Genomic DNA, 21,954 nt, shown 5'->3' with positions numbered 1-21,954 from the left:
GGTGTCAGAGGGCAGAACAAGGAGCAATCGTCTGAAGTTACAGAGGGGGAGGTGTAGGTTGCATATCAGCAAAAACTACTTCAGCAGGAGGGTGGTGAAGCACTGGAATGCGTTGCTTCAGGAGGTTGTGGAATCTCCATCCCTAGAGGTTTTTAAGTCCCAGCTTGACAAAGTCCTGGCTGGGATGTATTAGTTATAGGGTGACCATATCTCCCTGTCCCAAATAGGGGACAGGGAGATATGCGGGGGAGGGTTGGCTCCTCCTGCCTCCACCAAGCCCCCAGGGAGCCAGTAAGGATGCTGTAGCCACCGGAGCTCCCCAGGGAAGCAGCAGCCGCCAGCCCTCCCCTGGAGCCCTGGGGAAGCATCAGGGATGCTGCAGCTGCCCACACTCCCCCTGCTTCCCCGAGGCTCAGGGAAGTGACTCCCACTGCTGGCAGAAAAGGTCAGCGGAGGGATGGCCCAAATACAGGACTTTTCAGCGGCCCAAATACGGGACTGTCCCGCCTAATATAGGATGGATGGTCACCCTACTTAGTTGGGGTTGATCCTGCTTGAAGCATGGGGATGGTCTTGGAGACCTCTTGAGGTCTATTCCAGCCCTATGATTCTGTGATTCTATAGCCCTGGCTGGAGGGGTCATTCACCAGCCCCACATATAAACGTAATTTATTGCCACCAATAGGTTCCTTTCCTAAACTGCTGCCATGTTCACAAAATGGCCTGAAGCCTAAACCCAGGTTGAGGTCACCATCAATGTCCCCACTAATTTCTTCCATCCATGTGCAGAATAAATTTTATCTGCAGTGAGGCATGTGCAGATGTGCACGACCAGCAGAAACACCTGGTGCTGGCTGTGGGCACTGTGCTAATCAGCTGGGCAGCACCTGAGCATCTGGCCACCCAAATGTTCAGCTTACAAGAGAGGAGATGACAGCCTGGGCAGGCCCCTGGCCAAGGAGAGGAGGGGCAGCTCTGTGCTCCCAAAAGGGACAGGGCCTTGGGCAGAAGGGACGGGGCTGGGGCAGCCACCCCTGCAGTATGCACAGGGTGCAGCAGGCTCCTTCCTCCACCCAGAATCCCTCAAAGCAGCTCACAACGTGGCATTCCAGCGGTGATTTAAAGGACCTGGGGCTACAGCAGCTGCAGTAACAGCATCTGAGAGTTCCTGGCCCCTTTGAATTGCTCAGCCCCAGGGCAACTGCCCCTTCCCCCCGCCCCGACCCCCGTCAATAGTCCTGGCTTACAAGGAACATTGGTCACCATCCACCTGGATTCTAGGCCTGGGGCTACTAACCAGTCCCAATCCTAACACCACATGTGATGAACGGGGAAGTATATTGTAGCAAATGTGGGTCAGCAGGCTGGTGCAGTGGCTTGGGCAGCAGCATGGCAGCTCAGGGGCTCACACGATGGCTTTCTGGACACCACACGGTAGCAGCAGCTAGGGAGCTCGGGCACCACGTGGCTGGTCCTCAGGTGCCGAGCCACGGGAGCCACCCAGCCTCAAGCCGCACAGCCCAGCGCTCAAAAGGCCACCCCACCACGTGGCCCCCTAGCCAGCCATGTGGCACCCAAGCTCCTGAGCCACCGCCACCACTTGGCACCTGAGCAGCTGCCACACGAGGTCCCAGAGCCACCGTCTGAGCCACCACACCGGCTCTCGGGGATCCGCAGTTTGGGGCTGGGTCGCTCCACCGGCAGCTCCAGTGAGTCCCTGGGAGTAGGGAGGTAGGGTATCTGGCTGCAGGGCCAGGGGCACATGTGGTGATTGGGTGTCTTCCTTTTGGACACCGCTGCACTAGTCCATTATGGTCATGAACTTTTCCTGAACTCCAGGTCCATCGGGAGGGCACCTACCAGAGGCACAATTTTCAAGCGGTATTTCACAGTTCATTTTATTCATCTCCCCTGTGAGGCTGTTTGAAAGGTTTATCTAATAGGGACTTTGTTCCCAGACGCTTGACAACAGTGTCAGAACAGTTTGTTTTTTCTGAAGGAATTTTTGCAAGTCTGGTGCAATTCCCAGAAAGGAGATGCAGACATATCCAGGAATTTAGAAGGGGAATTCCAGGCTTCTCTGAGGGCCTGCCTGGACTTCAGACAAAGAGCTTTTCTGGCAGTTAAATGGAAATTTTAGTTTTAGTACTGTCATGCCTTGTGATACATAATGCTATGGATCCAGGACTTATTGGTGCTTGTCAATGTGTCATTTGGAAGTGGAGCAGAATTTCTCTAGTGTTTTTTCACTGTCCCAAGGCAGCAGAGTCTTTAAGGGGAGGTGGGGTTCAGCCAATCCTTCCTCCTTGGGAAAAATGATAGTCATGTGACCAGTCAGGTTTCTGGTTGTACAGGCCAAACCAATGTCAGTCAGGTTTACTAATGAGCTACAAGGTCAGGGAAAAGTCCCATAGCACGGATCTGCAACTTTTCGGAGGCAAAGTGCTGAAATTTGACCTTTTGACCTGCATGTACAGTTGAGATCTGGTGATACTATTTAAAGTCAACAATAATCCAATTTACAACTGCTCCATTAATAAATAAATTAAGGTGCAGAGCTTTACTATTTAGGTGGTGGTTGGTAGCATTAGTTGGTCTTTTATTAATCCACAGGTGGCATGACTTTGAATAAGAACCGGCTGCATGCAGGAGGAAGAGTAAGACTGAGCTCCTGCCTCGTATGCTGATGAAAACTGGCCCACATGCCACGCTTGACACCTGTGCTGGGGGGTTGCTGACCCCTAATCTATATGATACAAATCCCTGAAAAGCAGTCCTCTGTAGTGAGGTTATAACCACCTTTTGCAGAAGGTGTGCATCTCCCACTTACACATTTCAGCGGGGCGGTATTTATATAAGTTTACAAGTTACAGTAAACCCTCAACATATGCAGCTTCAAGTTCTACAAAACTCCCTTTAATGTGAGTTAAGCACAATTTAGCGCTGCTCTGAAGCCCTTTCTCCCAGCCTTCTCCAAGCCACATGGCTGTCAGCCTGACAGCCTCCCTGCTGGAAGAAAGTGGGGAGAAACAGCCAGGAAACTGACCAGCCCTAGTAGGCTGGTCAGTTTCCAGGTCTGCAAGTGCAGTGAAGCTGGGAACCAAGCGGCCACCTGGTTCCCATCTCCACCTGACTTGTGTGAAAATTTGAGTTATGTGGGGGTTGCAGGAACACAACCCCCCTGTAACTCGAGGGTTTACTGTACACATTTCTGTACTTGTTCATGCATTTGCATATTCCATACAAATCTAATCTATTGATACGTTCTGCTTCCCCCAGCTTGTTCTGTCCCTTCTTATATTTGTCATGGATAGTAGCATTCCAGGTCCTGGTCCATGAAGTTACTAGTGTTAAGACATAAAATGAATGCATAGGCATAGCTTGACTTCTGTATTTGGGAGATCAGTGGTACCCAGGCCAATGGGGCTGGGGGTGGATGGTATGGATGGTGGCAAATTCTATACCTGCCTGAAGCTTACAGTTTGGGGAGGTAATGCCCCTTCTCCTGTGCCACCTGAACTATGACCCTGAATCTTGATTTTTTGGCACATTTCTTATCTACTTATACCAAATGCAAGTAGTTATGGAATACTTGGTAAAAATTAAGGGGATTTTAGTCTAGACCAGTTTAAGCTGTCTCTCAATGTTTGTACTTAAGGGTACTAGTGCTTGAGGCATACTAACATATATATGGTACAGATAATGCATGCTAGTAATATGGTCTATATTTATATGCTAGCCAAAATAGTTTAGCCATTGAGAACAGACTGGGACTGAAGAGGAGCTCTGAGATGTGCAGAAGGTGCCAGAGCTGAGTATGAACTCCTGTGTTGTGATGGAGTTCATTTTGGGACTTTGAATTGTTTTGGACTAGTTATGATAACAAACCACCCCCAACCAGCAGTAATATGAGCCATAAGAAAGCCTCTAGAGGAATTTTCAAAGAATGTGAGGGGGACAGGAGGCAAGGTTGCTGCAGGCCCAAACCACGTCACAGTGTAATTTTTCTAATAAACCTGGGAACACTTTCGGCCACTACTAGTTCTGTGCATGGTGACCTATTGTATTTCTCATCTTTGTACAGAAATAGGGGAGAAGAGCCATGCATTGTTGTGTCTCTTATAAAGTCTCAGTAGCTGGATTTTTGACTTTGCAAAACTTAAGCCAGTGGTGGCTGAGACGTGTATGTGGAGTCCTAATTATGGGGCAGGACTCTATTCGTCTGATGAAAATATGGCCTATTTCACCACTGTGCTGTGGTTCCATGCCACATTTCTACCTTTGCTCAGGAGGAAAGGGCTGTCCCAATTCCCAGCCAGCTAATGCAATCTTGTGAAAGGGTATATAAATCCAGCAGCAAGAACGAAGGGGGTAAGAAGCAGCTTTTGGCCTAGACAGTGCCACCTTCACAGAGTCTTGGAGGATAAGTCTTAAAAAGAGAGAAGGTCAGCACAGAAGGGCTCAGTCAAAGAGACAGATAAACCTCTCACCTGCAGGTCCCACAAAGGAAAATAGCAGAAAGCCCAACTACTCTGACTATGAACACAGAGTGGTGGGACGGTAGCTGGAGAATCCAGGTGGTACAGAGAAGTGGAGTCACTCTTCATTCCTATTAATTTAGTTGTTTGTCCTTTGCTACTTTGAGGACTACAACTAAGGGCTGAGATTCAGGACAGGCCCCTGCTAAGAATATAAGCCCCTTTCGGAGAAAGTGAGCTGAAGTAGGAAATAACCTACAGAAGAAGCAAGAGGTCTAATTTAACCACTTGCTACAAGGTTCCCTGAGTTGGAACCCACAGCTTTGCTGGAAGACCTCAAACACAAGGGGCCAGCAGGATTATCTGAATCTTGACCAACACTGGCAATCTAGTGTAAGGGCCTGGGATCTCTCATTGAAAATCCTCGTTTAGAAAAGGAGTGAGGCCAAAAGAGCCAAGTCATAAGGAAAAAGGAAAGCACTAAGTGGCCTTGGTAGCAAGAGAACTGCAAGAAACTAAACACTGCAACACGCCTCCTGGGCACAGTCTTGCACATCGATGAGTCACTTTGTCACCCATCCTAATAAACCTGTGTTAGTGGCTTCTGCAGAGATGGGACATGAAGCTGTTACTCAGGCGGGTCTCCATAGGGTAGAGCTATCATCTTAATGGCCCCTTTATAGTGGAATATAGGACTCAACATACAGTGATTATTTGTACCCATGCTTTTAAATTGCTAATGCACAATAATAAAGATTTGGTCTAAACTAAAAAAAAGTTATATCAATATTACTATGTCTGTCAGAGGAGTGATCTGATATTGATACAAGCCCTAGTGTATAGACAGTTATAAAAAGAGTTAAAGATAAAAACATAAAATAGATGCTATATACTGATACAGCTTATTTAACTTCCTGAACTGAAATAAACTATGGCAGTATAACCACTTATATACTGATAACTGTATCTACATTCAGTAACTGTTATTTATTTATTTATTTATTTACTTATTGCCACTTTACCTACATCAGTATAGGATTAAAAAGTGGGTTGTACCCACAAAAGCTCATTACCTAATAAATTTCTTCGTCTTTAAGGTGTTACAGGACTGCTTGTTATTTGTGTACCAGTATAGTTAAAGCTAAACTTTCTAGTGTAGCCATGCAGAAACATTGCTTTGTGCTGTTCCTTTCAAAGTCCCACTAGATGGCATTCATGCAACAAACAAAAAAACACATGCTGAAAAAAAGAGTACATGACCTGTGATGTATTTCCAATGTTTCACAGTCCAGCTGCTTACACATTTAAATGCTTTGAGGTGCAAAAGACCAGTTTTCCAATTATGAATCTTATTTATAAATACAATTTGCAAGCATCTATCATAATATCAAATGGAAAATAATGAACTACCATAAGGAAATGGTGTGCAGGACTTAAATCCCTTTAGAAAAACTGAAATGAAACACCAAAAAGTCTTGCGGCACCTTATAGACTAACAGATATTTTGGAGCATAAGCTTTTGTGGGCAAAAACCTGCTTCATCGGATGAAGCAGGTCTTTGCCCACGAAAGCTTATGCTCCAAAATATCTGTTAGTCTATAAGGTGCCACAAGACTTTTTGGTGTTCTTGAAGCTACAGACTAACACGGCTACCTCTCTGATACTTGAAATAAAACAACTGTCTGTACTGAACTTCTATCTAGCAAGTACAGGCATGCTGGTTTGTTGTATGTAAGGTTGCATGCCAGTAAAAGGCTACTGGCACTGGGATTATTTGGGTGGAATTGGAGAATGCACACATGAATAGTTTCTATTTTATAAAGTTAGCTAATAAAGTGATGTGGCTTTCAAAATGGCAGGCTGGCACACCCTCTGGTACAGAGATCCACTAGGGTAAAGGCCAGTGGATGAGTCTGACATACTCGGAACAGGAATAACAAGAAAGTTGTGCGTTGCTGCCTGCTAGCACCACCTGCATGCTTATTCTTGCCCCTGATAATAGTACATATGCTAACAGCCTGAATGATTGGACTATCCTCTAAACTTCCAAACCATGCCTGATGGGTGCAGGTTACCACATTAGTAAGACCAGTATTCTGAAAGTAGTTCTTTTAATACCACACTTTCATATTACAATTTTGATTGTCCCATGGTGACAGCCTCCATCCAGCTTGTTACATTTTCAAACAAGCACCATTGTACTTTCTCCCCTGCTGCACAGTATGCTTTGGAGGAGCTTCCCATAAGTCTCCACCTAATCAGAATTCTTTATCCTTCCTCAAAGTCCTCCTTGAATCTTTCCTTTTCCATGAGACCTACAAAAATCTTGATACTGTTAAGCTGCTGGTGTGCTGAGACCACTATGATTCAGACCAATATTGTCTTCATTCTCCTCCAATTTTGTTTGTTAATTTTTTTTAAAAATATGACAAGGAAATTGTTTCTGTGCTTGTTTCATTTAAATTAAGATGATTAAAAGCAGCATTTTTCTTCTGCGTGGTATCGTTTTGAAGCTATATTAAGTTAACATTCAGTTGTAAACTTTTGAAAGAATGGCCATAAGGTTTGTGTTTGGAATTGCAAACATTTTTTCATAGTTATGAATGACCTCCATTCCCCAGGTGTGTGTAATTCTGAGGTTCTAGTTTATTGATTATTTCTTTTGGTAAGCAGCATAGGTTCTGGAACATGTGAGGACCTGCTATGATGGTATGAGCCAGTTCACCTAAGAGTGGCAAATTCTTGATAAGTCCATACATCCCACAAAAAAGGAAGGGCATGATCCCGTATCAACCCTTCACAACTTCCAGCTTGAGAACCAATATTCTAGTGCAGCTCTGTGTAAACTGCTGAGCTGGAATTGATTTTCCACCATCAGAATGGATCTGAATATGGGCAGAAAATCACTTTCTCATTAGAATAAATCATTTTCTATTTCAGGGATATGTGGATAGAATTGCCAAGGGGTTTGTTGCAGGGACTGGTTCCATTCCCCAGGTGTTCTCCCACTGGTCTTCATATGTCCACTTACACATCTGCTAATCTGAAATATGGCATCATGTACCAGCAACACTCCTCTGCCATGTACATTGGAAAAACCGGACTGTCTCTACACAACAGATAAATGGACACAAATCAGATATTAAGAACGGTAACACATAAAAACGAGTGGGAGAATATTGTAACCTCCCTACACAAACAGTTACAGACTTGAAAGTTATCAGAGAGGTAGCCGTGTTAGTCTGTATCTTCAAAAACAAGAAGTCCTGTGGCACTTCATAGACTAACAGATATTTTGGAGTGTCAGCTTTTGTGGGCAAAGACCTGCTTCGTCATTCTCAAGAAAAAAAAAAACTTATAAACAGACTGCAGCATGAGACTACAGAGCTGGAATTCATATGCAAACATGACACCATCAGAACGTGTTGGAATAGCGACTGGGAATGGCTTGCTCATTACAATAAGTAATTTTGCACCTTAGGTATTACCACCTTCTTAGCTGTAGCCCCCAAATTGAATTAGCTCTGATGTAACACTCCCATCTCTGAGTGAGGTAGCTGTGTTAGTCTGTATCTGCAAAAAAAAAGCAGGGATATACCTACCTATCTGATAGAATTGGAAGGCACCCTGAAAGGTTATTGAGTCCAGTCACCTGCACTCAGCTATCATGGTCTCTCAAAGACTTTTTTTTTAATCTGTTTGCCCCACATCCCTAAATAGCCCCTCAAGGACTGAACACACATCCCTAGGTTTAGCAGGCCAATGCACTGAGCTATCCCTCCCACCACAAGAAGGCCTAGGGCACCTTATAGACTAACAGCTTTTTGGAGAAAAGGTTTCATGGGCAAAGACCCACTTTGTCTGATGCATGCGGTGGAGATTCCTGAGGCCCATCTCCCATCTGTGCATCCTTACTGCCACTTATTGTTTCTTTCCATGTAGCTGAGGAAGAGAGCTGCACCTGACAGAAACTTACGCCATAATCAAAACAAAAAAGCAGTAAAGTAGCACTTTAAAGACTAACAAAATAATTTATTAGGTGAGCTTTCGTGGGACAGACCCACTTCTTCAGATCATAGCCATAGCAGGACAGACTCAGTATTTAAGTAATCAAGGTTGACAAATCAGAAAAAAATTATCAAGGTGAGCAAATCAGAGAGTAGAGGAGTGGGGGCGGGGGTAGTCAAGAATTAAATTAAGCCAAATACGCAAAAGAGCCCCTATAATGACCCAGAAAATTCCTATCCTGGTTCAAACCACATGTTAATGTGTCGAATTTGAATATAAAAGAGAGTTCAGCAGCCTCTGTTTCCAGACTGTTGTGAAAATTCCTCTTCAGTAAGACACAAACTTTTAAGTAATTAACAGAATGGCCCACTCCATTAAAATGCTGGCTGACAGGTTTGTGGATCAGGAGTGTTTTTATGTCTGTTGTGTGCCCATTAACTCTTTGTCTAAGAGAGTTAAAAACTTGCCCAGATCCAGACAGACATCATCTTTCTCTCCAAATGCAAGAAAATGGACATTGTACCCAGGGGACTGACAATGAAAAACCCATTACAATCAACGTACTACACCGACTACAGTGCACATATGCAACACGCTCTTTAAGAAGCTGAGGAACTACTCCATCAAAATCCTTTACAATAAACAAAAGATGATTAAAAATGAACTCTCTGCACTTGAAACTCTCATCAACAGTCAGGCATCCACGCAAGACCCCACAGAACGAGGCTTTACTTGTACTAGACAAGAAATTTATAAAACGCACTTCCACTTCCCACAAAAAAGAAAAGAGAATAAATTTTCTACATTACTTCATACCTCAGGATACTAGAACTACAATAACGACAGCTCAACTAACAATATTGTTAACCTTTCCAGCCACCAACTCAGCCCAGCAGAAGAGTCTCTTTTATCCCGGGGTCTTTCCTTCTGCCCTACTTCCTCTACGAACTTAGTACAATTTTGTGGTGACCCTGAAGCTTTCTTTTGCTGCCTCCTTCTTAAGGAATTCTTCCAACACACCTGTGAAAAACGGTCTGACTCTCTTGACCCCCCCACCAACACCAAAAGAAGAAGAACTCTATGTGGACTCCCCCTGACGGTCGTAGCAAAAGTCTGGATTTCGACTTACAATGCTTCTGCAACCATGCCCAGACTGACATTATATGCAAACAATGCCAAATGAGACACAATCTCAACTATGCTGAACACTATGCTGTCCAGAGTCTCAAAAATAACCGAGACATTATAATCAAACCAGCTGACAAAGGGCGTGCTGTTATCATCATGAATAAGTCAGACTACGAACAGGAGGCAGCCAGACAACTGTCCAACACCACTTTTTACAGGCCCCTGTCCTCTGATCCCACTTTGGAATTTCAAAAGAAATTACAACTACTGAAGGAACTCCCTGCTGCTACTTGGGACCTTATTCACTCAGACACACCATCTAAGCCCCAACCTGGATTATTCTATTTACTTCCCAAAATCCACAAACCTGGGAACCCCAGACACCCTATCATTTTGGGTCTTGCCACCCTTACCACCGGACTATCCAGTTATGTGGACTCCCTCCTCAAACCCTATGCCACCAACACTCCCAGCTATGTCCGAGATACCACTGACTTCCTGAGGAAATTACAAAACATTGGAAAAGGTCCTGACAACACCATCCTTGCCACCATGGATGTAGAGGCTCTGCACACTAATATTCCACAAGAATACGGATTACAAGCGATCAGGAATACCATCCCTGATGTCACCACAGCCAATCTGGTGTTTGACCTCTGTAACTTTGTTCTCACTCACAATTATTTCCAATTTGGTGACAATTTATACCTCCAGATTAGTGGAACTGCTATGGGCACCCGCATGGCCCCACAATATGCTAATATATTCATGGCTGACCTGGAACAACAATTTCTCAGCTCTCGTCCCCTATTACCCCTCCTCTACTTAAGATACATTGATGACATCTTTATGATTTGGACCCATGATATAGAGACTCTAGAAGAATTCCACAGAGACTTTAACAATCCACACCCCACCATCAACTTCTGCCTCAATTACTCCACGTGAGAGATACATTTGCTGGACACTACAGTGCAAATCAAGGATGGCCTGATTGGTACCACACTCTACTGGAAACCCATTGATCGCTATACTTACCTACACGCTTCTAGCTTCCATCCTGCACACATAAGTAGATCCATTGTTTACAGTCAAGCCCTTAGGTAGAATCGCATTTGCTCTGATCCTACTGACAGAGACTGAAAACTACAAGATCTCTACCAAATGTTCATAAACCTGAATTACCTACTAGGAGAAATAAAAAAGCAAATTGACAGGGCCAGACGAATACCCAGAGAGCAGCTGCTCCAAGATAGGCCCATAAAAGCCAATAACAGAACACCACTGGTCATTACCTCAGCCCCCAACTCAAACCACTGCAACACATTATTAAAGATCTACAACCTATCCTTAATCAGGATGCCACACTCCAGAAGGCCCTAGGTGACAGGCCTGTTCTCTCCTACAGACTACCTCCCAAACTCATGAGGATTCTCGCACACAACCACGGTCTATACCGCAGGAACACTGGTCCTGGAACTTTTCCTTGCAACAAAGCCTACTGCCAGCTTTTTCCACGTATCTGTTCTGGAGATACCATCACTGGACCTAACCAGCTTATTCACAGCATCACAGACATTCTCATGTTCCTCAACAAACATCATATATGCCATCATGTGCGAACAATGCTCAGATGCTTTGTATATTGGACAGACTTCGAACTCTCTTAGACAAAAGTTAATGGGCACAAAACAGACTTAAAAACACTCCTGATCCACAAAACTATCAGCCAGCATTTTAATGGAGTGGGCCATTCTGTTAATGACTTAAACGTTTGCCTCTTACTGAAAAGGAATTTTCACAAGTCTGGAAAGAGAGGCTGCTGAACTCTCTTTTATATTGACAAGTATCAGAGAGGTAGCCGTGTTAGTCTGTAGTTTCGAGAACAAGAAGTCTTGTTGCACCTTATAGACCAACAGATGTTTTGGAACATAAGCTTTCGTGGGCAAATACACGCTTCGTCAGATGCATGAGACTTCCTGTTGTTCTCTTTTATATTCAAATTCAACACATTAACTTGTCGTTTGAACCAGGATAGGAATTTTCTGGGCCATTATAGGGGCTATTTTGCATACTTGGCTTAATCTAATTCTTGACTCCACCCGCCCACTGCCCCTCTACTCTCTGATTTGCTCACCTTGATAATTTTTTTTCTGATTTGTCAACCTTGATTACTATTTTTGGTTCTCTGTGCCCTAACTGTTGAGTCTGTACAGCTATGGTCTCAAGAAGTGGGTCTGTCCCACAAAAGCTCACCTAATAAACTATTTTGTTAGTCTTTAAAGTGCTACTTGACTGCTTTTTTGTTTTAATAGTATATAAACTAGCATGGCTTTCTCTATGTTCCTTATCTACACCCACTGCCTAAGCCTATGCAGCTAGGGCGCATGCGCACCGCAGACCCTTTGCCCAGGTCATATGCTCCACCGCCAGGTGGAGATGCACGTGCACTTTCTAGACGGCGCTGGGAGCCCGCCATAGTGCGCATGAGCCTTCCCGTGAGCGCCGCGGCTCATGCGCCTGCGCAATGCAGGGAGTCTCGCTTCCGGAGCGGGGCCGCGCCCTCTCGGCTCGTTTCCGGGACCCACTGCGCCTTCAGTGCTGCAGCTCCGAGCTGTCGCCGCCCCAGAGCTTTGGGCGCCCGCCGTCATGGGTTCGGCCCCGGCCTGCGTCGCCCTGGGCCTGCAGGACTGGGGGGTCCGGCCCCGAGCCGCCCTCTGAGCCACCGGGCCCCCGGCACTGAGGGGCCGGCTGCGGTAAGTGCGGGACTGGCGGGGTATACGCCAGGGGACTCCGTATGGACCCTCCCAGCTTCCGTCCCTCCCCCGCCTGGCGCCGCTTCTCTTTCCCGCCCCTCTGCTCCTCTCTTGTCTGCTCGCCCAGCCCCCCGTCTTGGGTCCTGCACACCCGGCCCCTTCTCCGGTGTCTTCCGTGCTGTGTTCTCCGCCCCTCCCCACCTGTCAGGCTTCCTTTGCTCCCACCAGTTCCCATTTTTTATTTGTGCCCTTGGGTCTCCTTTCTTCTTTTTCCCCAACCCCTCCCCTCGTCCCCAGCCTGCTGTGCTGTGCCCCCGCCCCGTAGCTTGTCTCTTGCTGCTTCTCCCCCATTCAGCTGACCCTCCCCCCCGTTTCCTTATGTTGTCTTTCCATTCATTTTTTTGTTCTAATTTCCTGGGCTCCTAGCTTGCACCTGTAAGTTGCTGGCCAGGGCTTTACTGTTACTCCCCCAGTTGTGAGAAAATGCTGGGCCGTGGCTTGTCCCTGGCTTGTTCCCACCACATAGCCTAGTTTAGGGCAGTGTCTGCATTTCATTGGTTCAGAGGGTCAGATTGGAAGAGAGCAGGATCTAGTCAATAACATGTCAGGCATAGCCAACTCTTCTCTCCATTCCCCTCCAACCTCCCTCAAAGAAAAAGAATCCCATTTCCCCCAAATCCAATTATCAGTGAACAAAGTGTGCGTGGGTCAGAGCTGGGATTTGCTCCTCTCTAGCTTGTTCAGTCTGGTGGATAAAACCAATTATGTTTTCAGTTTCTGCAGACATTGAATAAGAAATTGGTTTCTGAGACTTTTAATCTGTTGGTGCTGCAATCTAAATTGGAAAATAAAAGGACTTCAAGTAAACATCTAGCATTGCAGTTACTAAAAATGGCAACTTTGTAAGTCATAGAGGTCTGAAAACTCTTTTATGCAATGCACTAGTGCTAAAGTAGGTGAAGAGGTTGTAATTCCTTGATACACCACACAGTCAGTTCTAGGCTATCTTGGACTGTTTTGGACAGTGCTTCCAGTTGTTCACGAAGAGCTAGCTGCTTAAATGAAGATACATTTCTGTTTCCATCTGGGAGGCAAAGAACACATAACATGGGGAGATTGAATTGAGAGCACACAAATAGAGAGAATGAATTCATGGCTTTCAAGTTCAAGAGTACAATACAATCGTGAGGTGAACTACACTGTAACACCAGATAACTCCTGGGCTTACCCTGCTTATTGTACACTTGGTAGGTTACACTGTACTATGGTATTTAGACTCCGAATTGTGACTTCACCACTTTTCTATGGTTCTCTGGAGATATGAATATATAAACATATGTTCTGATCTCTCAAACACTTATGTAATGCTATTAGAGTTAGTTGGATTGTGTGCATTTATAACAGACTTAGAAGATCATCTCAGATTTATAGAAAAACATTGCAACTTGGTGACTTTTATGACTAGAGAAACTGATGTAAAATCCCTTTAGACTAGAGTTTGGAAGCTGACAGTCCTTTGTTGAAGAAGCATGCGTCAAATTGTCTTGTGATTCTTTCTCTCTAACTTGCTCATTTTTGACTTGATATCAAATACTTTGTGCCATGTGTATGCGAATCACGTAGTTCTTACTGTGGTTTATGAGGTCATTAACTTATTCCCATGGGGAATAAATCAATAGTCTAGCACAGCGCTTCAGAAACTGAGATGCAGGTGAAGCATGGAAAAGCATCAGCAGATTTTGCGTATCTCGCAGGTTCTGAAGACAGAATGTTTGATTTTTTTTTTAATAACACTTGTCACAGTATTTTAGATTAATACTGAAAATGGACTAATTTGATCTGCTTGTGAAAATAGGTGAACTTCAATTTTTGAGTCTTGTTCAGTTCTGAAAGGAAAGATCGCTGATGGAACATATTAATGGTCAGAAAAGCATGTTGCCAGTGTCGTCTTACAAAGTACAGTCAATGAATGTAATATGACAAACCACATTCAAACAATGGTAAATGTTTAGCTTAAACTGGTAAACTTGTGAAGATAGAGCTGATGTGTCAAGATCCTAAATTATAATTTTTGCATATCAGCTCATTAGGGGCAAGAGGAAAATCTATCCTGGCCATTGCTGCAGAACTGACTTTTTAAAGTTTCTAGCACTCTGGGATGGGAACAGAGTAAATTAGGCCTGAATCTGAAGGGAAAAGAATCCCAGAGATCTGAACATTCTTAAGGCTTAAAATCTACCACCAGTGCAGCCCATTGATGTAGTCTGTGCTTTGTTCTTTTGGGGTAAACGCTTCTAGCTAGCTGCGCTTTCCTTTCTAACGTAACCAACAACTTGAACCGCTATCACTGATTGGTGGATCTATGCAGAGGCAAATCTGCTACCCCCTCCACCAGATCCCTGCTGTGATTGAGAGCCTGTGGAGGATGACTGTAGCTTGGGTTTTCCATCTCTTCTGCCCCAGCTGAGGCAGAGTAGATGGAAATTTTGCTAGCAATGTGAACTGCCTATTTGTTTCAGTTGATTATCAGTTGTGTTTGTTTCTCTGATGCCTTATGCCTTGGCTAGCACTTTTAGTACTGTGTCAAGTGCTACCAAATCAGAAAGGTAGTGTACTACACCCGCTTTGTGCACAGTTTACACAGGTGTCAATTTGCTATAATAGGTGGAAGGTAGTGGAGAACTGGGTCCTATGTCTTAAACCTAGACTGCTACAAGTCAGGAATTTCAAGAGTTTCAGCCAATCCAAATCTCATGTTGATTTTGAGTACAGGTAGTGAGTACATCAGATCTTCTAGTTAATATCTATTGGAGGATTTAACACTGGCAAATCTGAATTCTGAAAGGATGTAGGAGTCGATAGGCCCAATGAAACAACATTATATTTAGGATGATAATAAATGATTACATCTCGGTAAGAAAATGAGAGCTGACAACAACCTTGTGAACATATAATGGTAATCTTAGAAAAATTGTTTTACTAGAAAACAATCCATATAACTGTATTAGTAAATAATAGGTTTCCTTGATAGTGAATTTCATTGTTTAGTATTTTTTGTAAGGATAGACTGTTCCAGGTTCAGAAGCAGGAGAAAGAATACCATGTTGAGAACGTTACTGCTGTCAGTATCAGTATATTTGTAATTTCTAAATTGAAAATATTTTCATTATTAGTACAATGTGTTTTTCCCTATTGTACTGATGATTTTACAGCACAGCCACATTTTACTCTTTCTTTGTGGAAACAACTTCACAGTTTAAAAGAACTTAAAGGTGTAATCCTACTGTGTGCTGAGCTCCCTCAACTTCCACTGACTTCAGTAGCAGTTAAGGGGGTTTGTGCAGAACTGTGGTTAGCTGATAAGTTTTTAAACAATCCTCTGTTTAGTACATTAATATCCATTATGTTCCAAATAAGTTAGTTTAGTAAAACAAGGGAAATTTGGTATACCATCTTAGTGGGGAGACTATTGGTAAGGAGGAAGGAAAGATCGCCTGAAGTAATTTAAGGTGGGAATAAAAGGAGAAGAGTACTTGACCAAAGATGGGGTATCATGGTAAAAGTTATGTAGCAGAGAGATTGGAAAGGACACTGGGTGCACCAAAGGTATTTGGGCTCCTAACTTTTAATGAAATCAGTAAAACTGAGTAACCTAAAAACTTTTGGATCTGGGCCTAAGAGAGGGTTGGAAGGAGAAAAAGGGAGTAGGGAGAAATAGAAGCAGAGAGAAATGAAAGATTTTTTGAGGACTCTTCGCTGTATGGGAGGATAAAAAGGGGACATACGGAGGCGTGGATGACATGGTCTGACCAGTGGTAAAGGAAGATGTCTATCAGTAGCATTTGCAGAGAACGGAAAAGTGGTGAGAGGCCAGAAGGGAGATTAATCAGTATTTCTGAGAATGGATAGGCTGGCTGATACTCAGCAGTTGACAGAGACGTGGGCAGGGCTTTGTGTATGTATTGTGAAGAGGAAATGCTAGGACATGAGATGTTGATAATGTACAATTACATCTAAAGGTTACCAAGGCAAGTACAGACTGTGAAAACTCAACTTGGGACTGTGTGTTTCGCCAGTACATGTAGCAATAAGAGTGCACAATGAATTTTCCTCGGAGGGGAGGTAAGAGGAAAAGAAACTGGGGTAGGGAGGCTATGAGACTCCCTACTTCTTAAACTATTCCTGCATAATCTGACACCTTTGTACTTTCTCTATTTTTGTCCAGGCCAGTGCATACCTGAATCTTTGGTATATGTGAAAGCAGACTGGGGACTGCCCTAACTTCCACCAGTCAACTTCTGGGCTGCTTTTGATATTTGTTTTGAGGTTGTGTTTTGTGGAATAGGTGTCAGTGTACTCAGTAGAAACCCCACATCCCTGCTGGCCAGAGCCCTTTTATTCCAGTTCAGGTTGCAGTGTGGAAGATAAGTTAAAGCTTGTCTACATAATGTGGTCGTGTGAACCAGGAGTGGTGTAAATTCTAATGCACACCAATCTGTCATGCACTAAATTGCCTGTGTGGGCCCTGCTGACATTCAGTAAAAGTTCCAGGGTGCTTCTTAATGTAGTAAGAAATGAAACTACGCTACTTTCAACACAGTAAAAGTCCCCTGTTGCATGTTAGAGTCCACACAGAGCAGGTAATATCTGACACACCAGTTTTCATTAGAATTCACACCTTTGCTTGGGCAGACTAATGTGCCATGTCAAGGTCTTAACAGACTTCATTGAATCATTTCAGGGAAAACAATATGATGTAGACAGTCAAATAAATTTAAGGCTAATTTTGTATTGTAGAGTTGTCAGTTTTGTTGCTGATCAATGACATTTGTAGATGTATAAGAATTTCTACAGTAAATGGTCTGTTGGGAATGTTGGGGAAATGGAGGGTGCAGGAAACGGAATGTTCTGGTAACCAATAGTTATAATTTTCCAGTGAAATACCAGTTTTAGAGAATTAGAATACAGGTCAAACCTCTCTGGTCCAGCACTCTCTCTAGTCTGTCACCATCCGTGCTCTGGCATGGTATTAGTTAGCCAGATGTTCACTTATCATGGATGTAGCCAAGTTTGCCATGGTCCCATAAAGTTGGTTTACAGTCATCAGTCTTGACTCTGTGTTGCATCACGAAAAATACAGATATTACTAAAACTGTATTGAACATAATTTAATCTTTGATTTAGAAGAAACATCAGGATCTTGCAGTGCTTCAGGGTCATCATTATTAATGTTGTTGTAGATGTAGAAGGTATAGGAGATTAGCCTGAATCTGTAATGACCCTGTGACACCCTGGAAGCTCCTTTTTTTTTTTTTTCAAATAAATCCTTGATTTCAGTTTGCTTACTGATCCTGTTCCTAAATCCTTGATTTCAGTTTGCTTACTGGTCCTGTTCCTTTTTTTGCATAAAAGTGGAGTGCAGAATATGCAATTGCACAACATGCCTGGCAGTCCTAGTTTTGTATTGGGAAATATCAGTTATGCTGCTTGAGTTTTTTGGTTAACTGTGTGCTGGATAATGGAATTGTTACTATGTATGCTTTGATAATCCCGTCTTCATTTTGTATAATTGTTCAAAATCCTTTGAGTTATGTTTTGGCAATTTTTAGGGGGTTAACAATGTAAAAGCATGTAATCATGTGATGAAGACTTTAGTGTTCTTGAAAATAGCTATTTCAGCTGTTCCTAAATCAGCTTTAGAAGTGACATTTATGTGCCTTTTTTTTTTTTTTTGGAAGGTTGGGGAGTGGGGAAGAACTTGCTTTTTAGAGATAAAAGGGGAAAGTTCTGATATTTCCTTACTCAAATGCATATACGTGCTGTAGAAGGAAATAATACAAAGTGGTTATAAGAAGCCTGAAATAATAAGGGACTTCAGACTAATTCTCTAAATTTTACTAGGTAAATATACACTCACTAAAATTCACCTCTTGATCTCAGAGATGAGCATTTATATAAGGGTCACATGGAGAGCGGGAAGACAGTCCTTTTCACAATTCATGTTCTGAAAACTAAGTTATTTTGTTTTTGCTTAGGTTGTTATAGTGTGACCTTGAGTATTGGGTACATGGTGTAAATATTCAGTAATAGATGAATCAGGTGCAGCTAGAGCAAGCCAGGGCTGATATTTTTTAAACAAAGGGCCTTTTCTAGATCTTAGAAAGATATAATGAAAAGTGACTTTTCCTTCTACTAACATGGACACTGATTCTGTCTTGATAACTTAACCTGTCTGCACAGAGATTCTGTGTGATGCCCGAGCTTCATCTCACAGCATGATGATCAAACGTTTCTGCCATTGCAAAGGTGAGTTTTGTCGGTGTCGGACAGTTGCTAGCTGCTGTCCATACCTTGGATGGAATTGTATGCAGTGCCATGTTCCTTGAAGTATGATTTGCTTCATCACTTTGACTATGAAAGGTCAAAGTTTAATCTGTTGCTTTGTTAGCTAGAAGGCTGTTGTCAGTTTCACCAGTCCTGTGCTTCATGGGTAACTTGTTTTAAGACTCAGGTAGCCTTTAAGTTAATTGTAATATGGCTTTACAAATGGGCCTGTCAGAGTGTTTCTGTTGAATTAAAAAGTTGCATAGCCTTGCTTCCCTGTCGAGATCTGTTGGTGGATTTGTTAGCGTCAACTATTAAAATGGAGAATTTTTTTTTCATTTGCAGTGCCACAACCACAGCATGAATTTTATTTAAAATAAAATCTGTCCGCTGTGTATCTTAAAAGGAAACCTAAACAGAATAAGTGTTGATTGCTGAAGTACTTCAAATCTTATTTATATATTGATTTTTTTTTTCTTTTGTTGTAAGGTACCAGTGAGTGAACTTTTCAAAATGATGCTGTTTCCTATAAAAATAGCAGGAATGATTATCAGTAGCCCTAAATCATGCTCTCTTCTCCCATCCCTCTACTGCTTAGTGAATAACACATGCACAGGTTGTGACAAACTGGTTATTTTCCCCTCCTTTTTGAAAACCTACTTCCAAATCTTCTTATTGAAAGAACGTTATTGATGACCACCTTGATGGCTGTATTTCTTATTAAATAGTGCTGCAGTCTGTAGATGCAGTGTGTGAGGACAGTAAAGAAGCTTTCCAGCATCTGCTTGTATGTAAGAACATTGGAGCCCTGGCTCAGTGCTGTTGGCAAATCTTAATCTTTTTAAGTAATTGGAATAGTCATTTGCATAAACACATTTTTGTGACTATTAATTTTAAATGCATTGCAGCTTAATTGTGATAATTTTGTTAAAAGTAGCTTTTCTTTTGTAATCTGTTTAAGCAGACCCAGTAATCATGTGTCTCAGTGTCATCATTATTCCTGTAATCTGTCTGCTGTTTGTGTTGCAGAATTTGGCTGAACAGTGGGATATATATTAGGGTGGCATATTCCCCGGGAAAATCTCAGATGTGCTAGGACTAATAACCAAACTGGAATCAGGTTTTGATACATCATTTGTACAACTGGTTATCATTCATGGAACATTCTGTGTATCTGTGTTGTTTTCTGACACAAGATAAAGATTTTTGAGGATCATGGAGAAAACATTAATTGCACTGAAGCTTAATTTTATTTTAAGGCAGAATGCAGTTTCCTGAGCTGTGTACTTCAAATGTATAAGAAGCAGTGGCTGACTGAAAGTCCGTCATTGTTATGACAAACATATTGGGGGGAAAAAAATCCGTAGTCCCAAGCAAAGCTGTGGAGAATCCTGTGAGAACACTTAGCACTTTATATCTTCTGTGTGCTTTCCAAACCCTAATTCTACCACTGAAGAGGAATAAACCAGAGGAGCAAGGGACAAAATAATGGGATAGCCAAGCAGATAGGCCAGGGAAATTGTCAATTATCTTGTTTTTGCCCCCCCCCCCCCCCCCAAAAGGACAAAATGCATTATAGTTACAATTGCAAAACTGTAATCAATCTTCCACATAAGCAACAGTTAATGTTGCTCAGTTATGCATGGAATTGTGACTGAGAAGGTAGGGGACATGATTGATAAGGCAGTCTCTCAAGTTTGAGAACTACTGCTTGTTGGAATAATTCAAAACACTGAGTTTTAGTCATTTAAACATTATAAAATTTTGACGGCCAAAGATTTGAGATGTGGCATTTTTGCATTTTTGCATTTTTGCATTTTGTCTATCTTTTTAGATCTATAAAGAATGGAAATTTAGATTAGAGACTATTAATAATGTGAGTAATATTGGATGATCATGTAATTCAGTTACCTGGCATTCTCCTTATCATCATCTAGTTATATTTATGGATTCATAGTAATAATTCATTTACAATGTTTTTCTGACTTTGTTGCTTTGAGAATGAGAGTGAGGGGGAAAAAAAAATACATAATTGACATATCTTTTCCCAGACCTGAAGAAGAGCTCTACAAAGTTCAAAGGCTTGTATCTTTCACAAACCACAGTTGGTCCAGTTCTAAGACACATTACTTTACCTGTCTTGTCTTTCACATTAATTAATAGTAAATAGGCAAAAAAAAACAAAACAAAAATCAGTAATCCCACAGAGTTAAGCATCTGCTTACGTTTCAGATTTTCAAAGATATATACAAACTTGTTAAGAAACAAGGATAGAACTGGAAGCTGTCACCTCCTGTTTCTCCTGCAAATCTTGTTGGTTTGTGTTTTTATTTTTAATAGTACAAGAAAATATTAATGAAAATATAATGAGGAATTCTATGTAATGGTTACAAAAATTGTCTTCCTAAGGAGCAGATGTTTTAGAACAAGGGCTAGTTTTACTGTGTGTTTTTTTCCTTAAAATTAGGTGTTGGCTTAACTTTTGGTAAAGCTGGTGAATGGGTAGAATATTCATGTTTCTACCAAGACTTCTGAAGCTGAAGTTTCCAAATTAAATGGTATTACTGCCATGTCAGGAGGCTTACAGAGGGTGCTGTGGAGTAAATTGCTTAGAAATAAGCTTACTTGCTTTTAAACTTCTCAGATTTCTCTTGTTAAAACTCATACCATAGGGACGATGCAAAAATGAATTTTAAAATCCTTGTTACTGTTTAAAGAGAGACAAATTCACCTTACCTTTCATAGTAAGCTAAATGTGCTTACTTCCAAGCCATAAATACGGTAGTTGGTACTTGCACTTAACAGATTTGAGTTAAGGACGTTATAGATATTTTTACTCAGCTTCTCAGTGTTTTTAATTGTACAGATTAACTATAAAAAGTGTTATATTAAGGCAGGTGTCTCAAATTGGACCACTCGTGACCTGCAGTGCACTATTAGTTGATGACAGCACATGGCCTCAAAAGTAGCTAGTGGAATCCATTGTCTTTGAACTGTCACACAACTTGTACATTTAAACTTACATCAAGCAGTGAACCATTGGGATTTTGATTACAATGTCATTTTTTTTTGTCTTGCATATACTGACTAAATGCATATTTATAAATGTGGCAAATTATTGTAGTTAAGAGGATTCTTTTGTTGTTTTTTAATTTGAATTAGCATAGTTTTTGCATTTATTAAATTGAGTACTTTGAGTAAATTGGTTTGAATATAGTTTTTTATTATTTTCGGATTAGCCATGGGGGTGCAGGGGGTTG

General features: G+C 42.2%; 1 protein-coding gene across 3 annotated transcripts in view; it reads left to right on the top strand.

Moving 5' to 3' along the window:
• The first annotated feature begins 12,230 nt into the window (after positions 1-12,230).
• The window catches only part of ZDHHC7 (zDHHC palmitoyltransferase 7), a 41,159-nt gene continuing 31,435 nt past the window's right edge, over positions 12,231-21,954 (top strand). For all 3 annotated transcript variants that reach the window (XM_075008309.1, XM_075008308.1, XM_075008307.1), the window contains exon 1: positions 12,231-12,370. The gene's annotated coding sequence lies outside the window, so the exon portion shown is untranslated. The remainder of the gene's footprint in view (positions 12,371-21,954) is intronic.

Source organism: Carettochelys insculpta, chromosome 14, assembly GCF_033958435.1.
Source record: "Carettochelys insculpta isolate YL-2023 chromosome 14, ASM3395843v1, whole genome shotgun sequence".
NCBI lineage: Eukaryota > Metazoa > Chordata > Testudines > Carettochelyidae > Carettochelys > Carettochelys insculpta.
The sequence above is the reverse complement of the archived record's forward strand: the minus strand, read 5'-3'. Positions and strand labels throughout refer to the sequence as shown.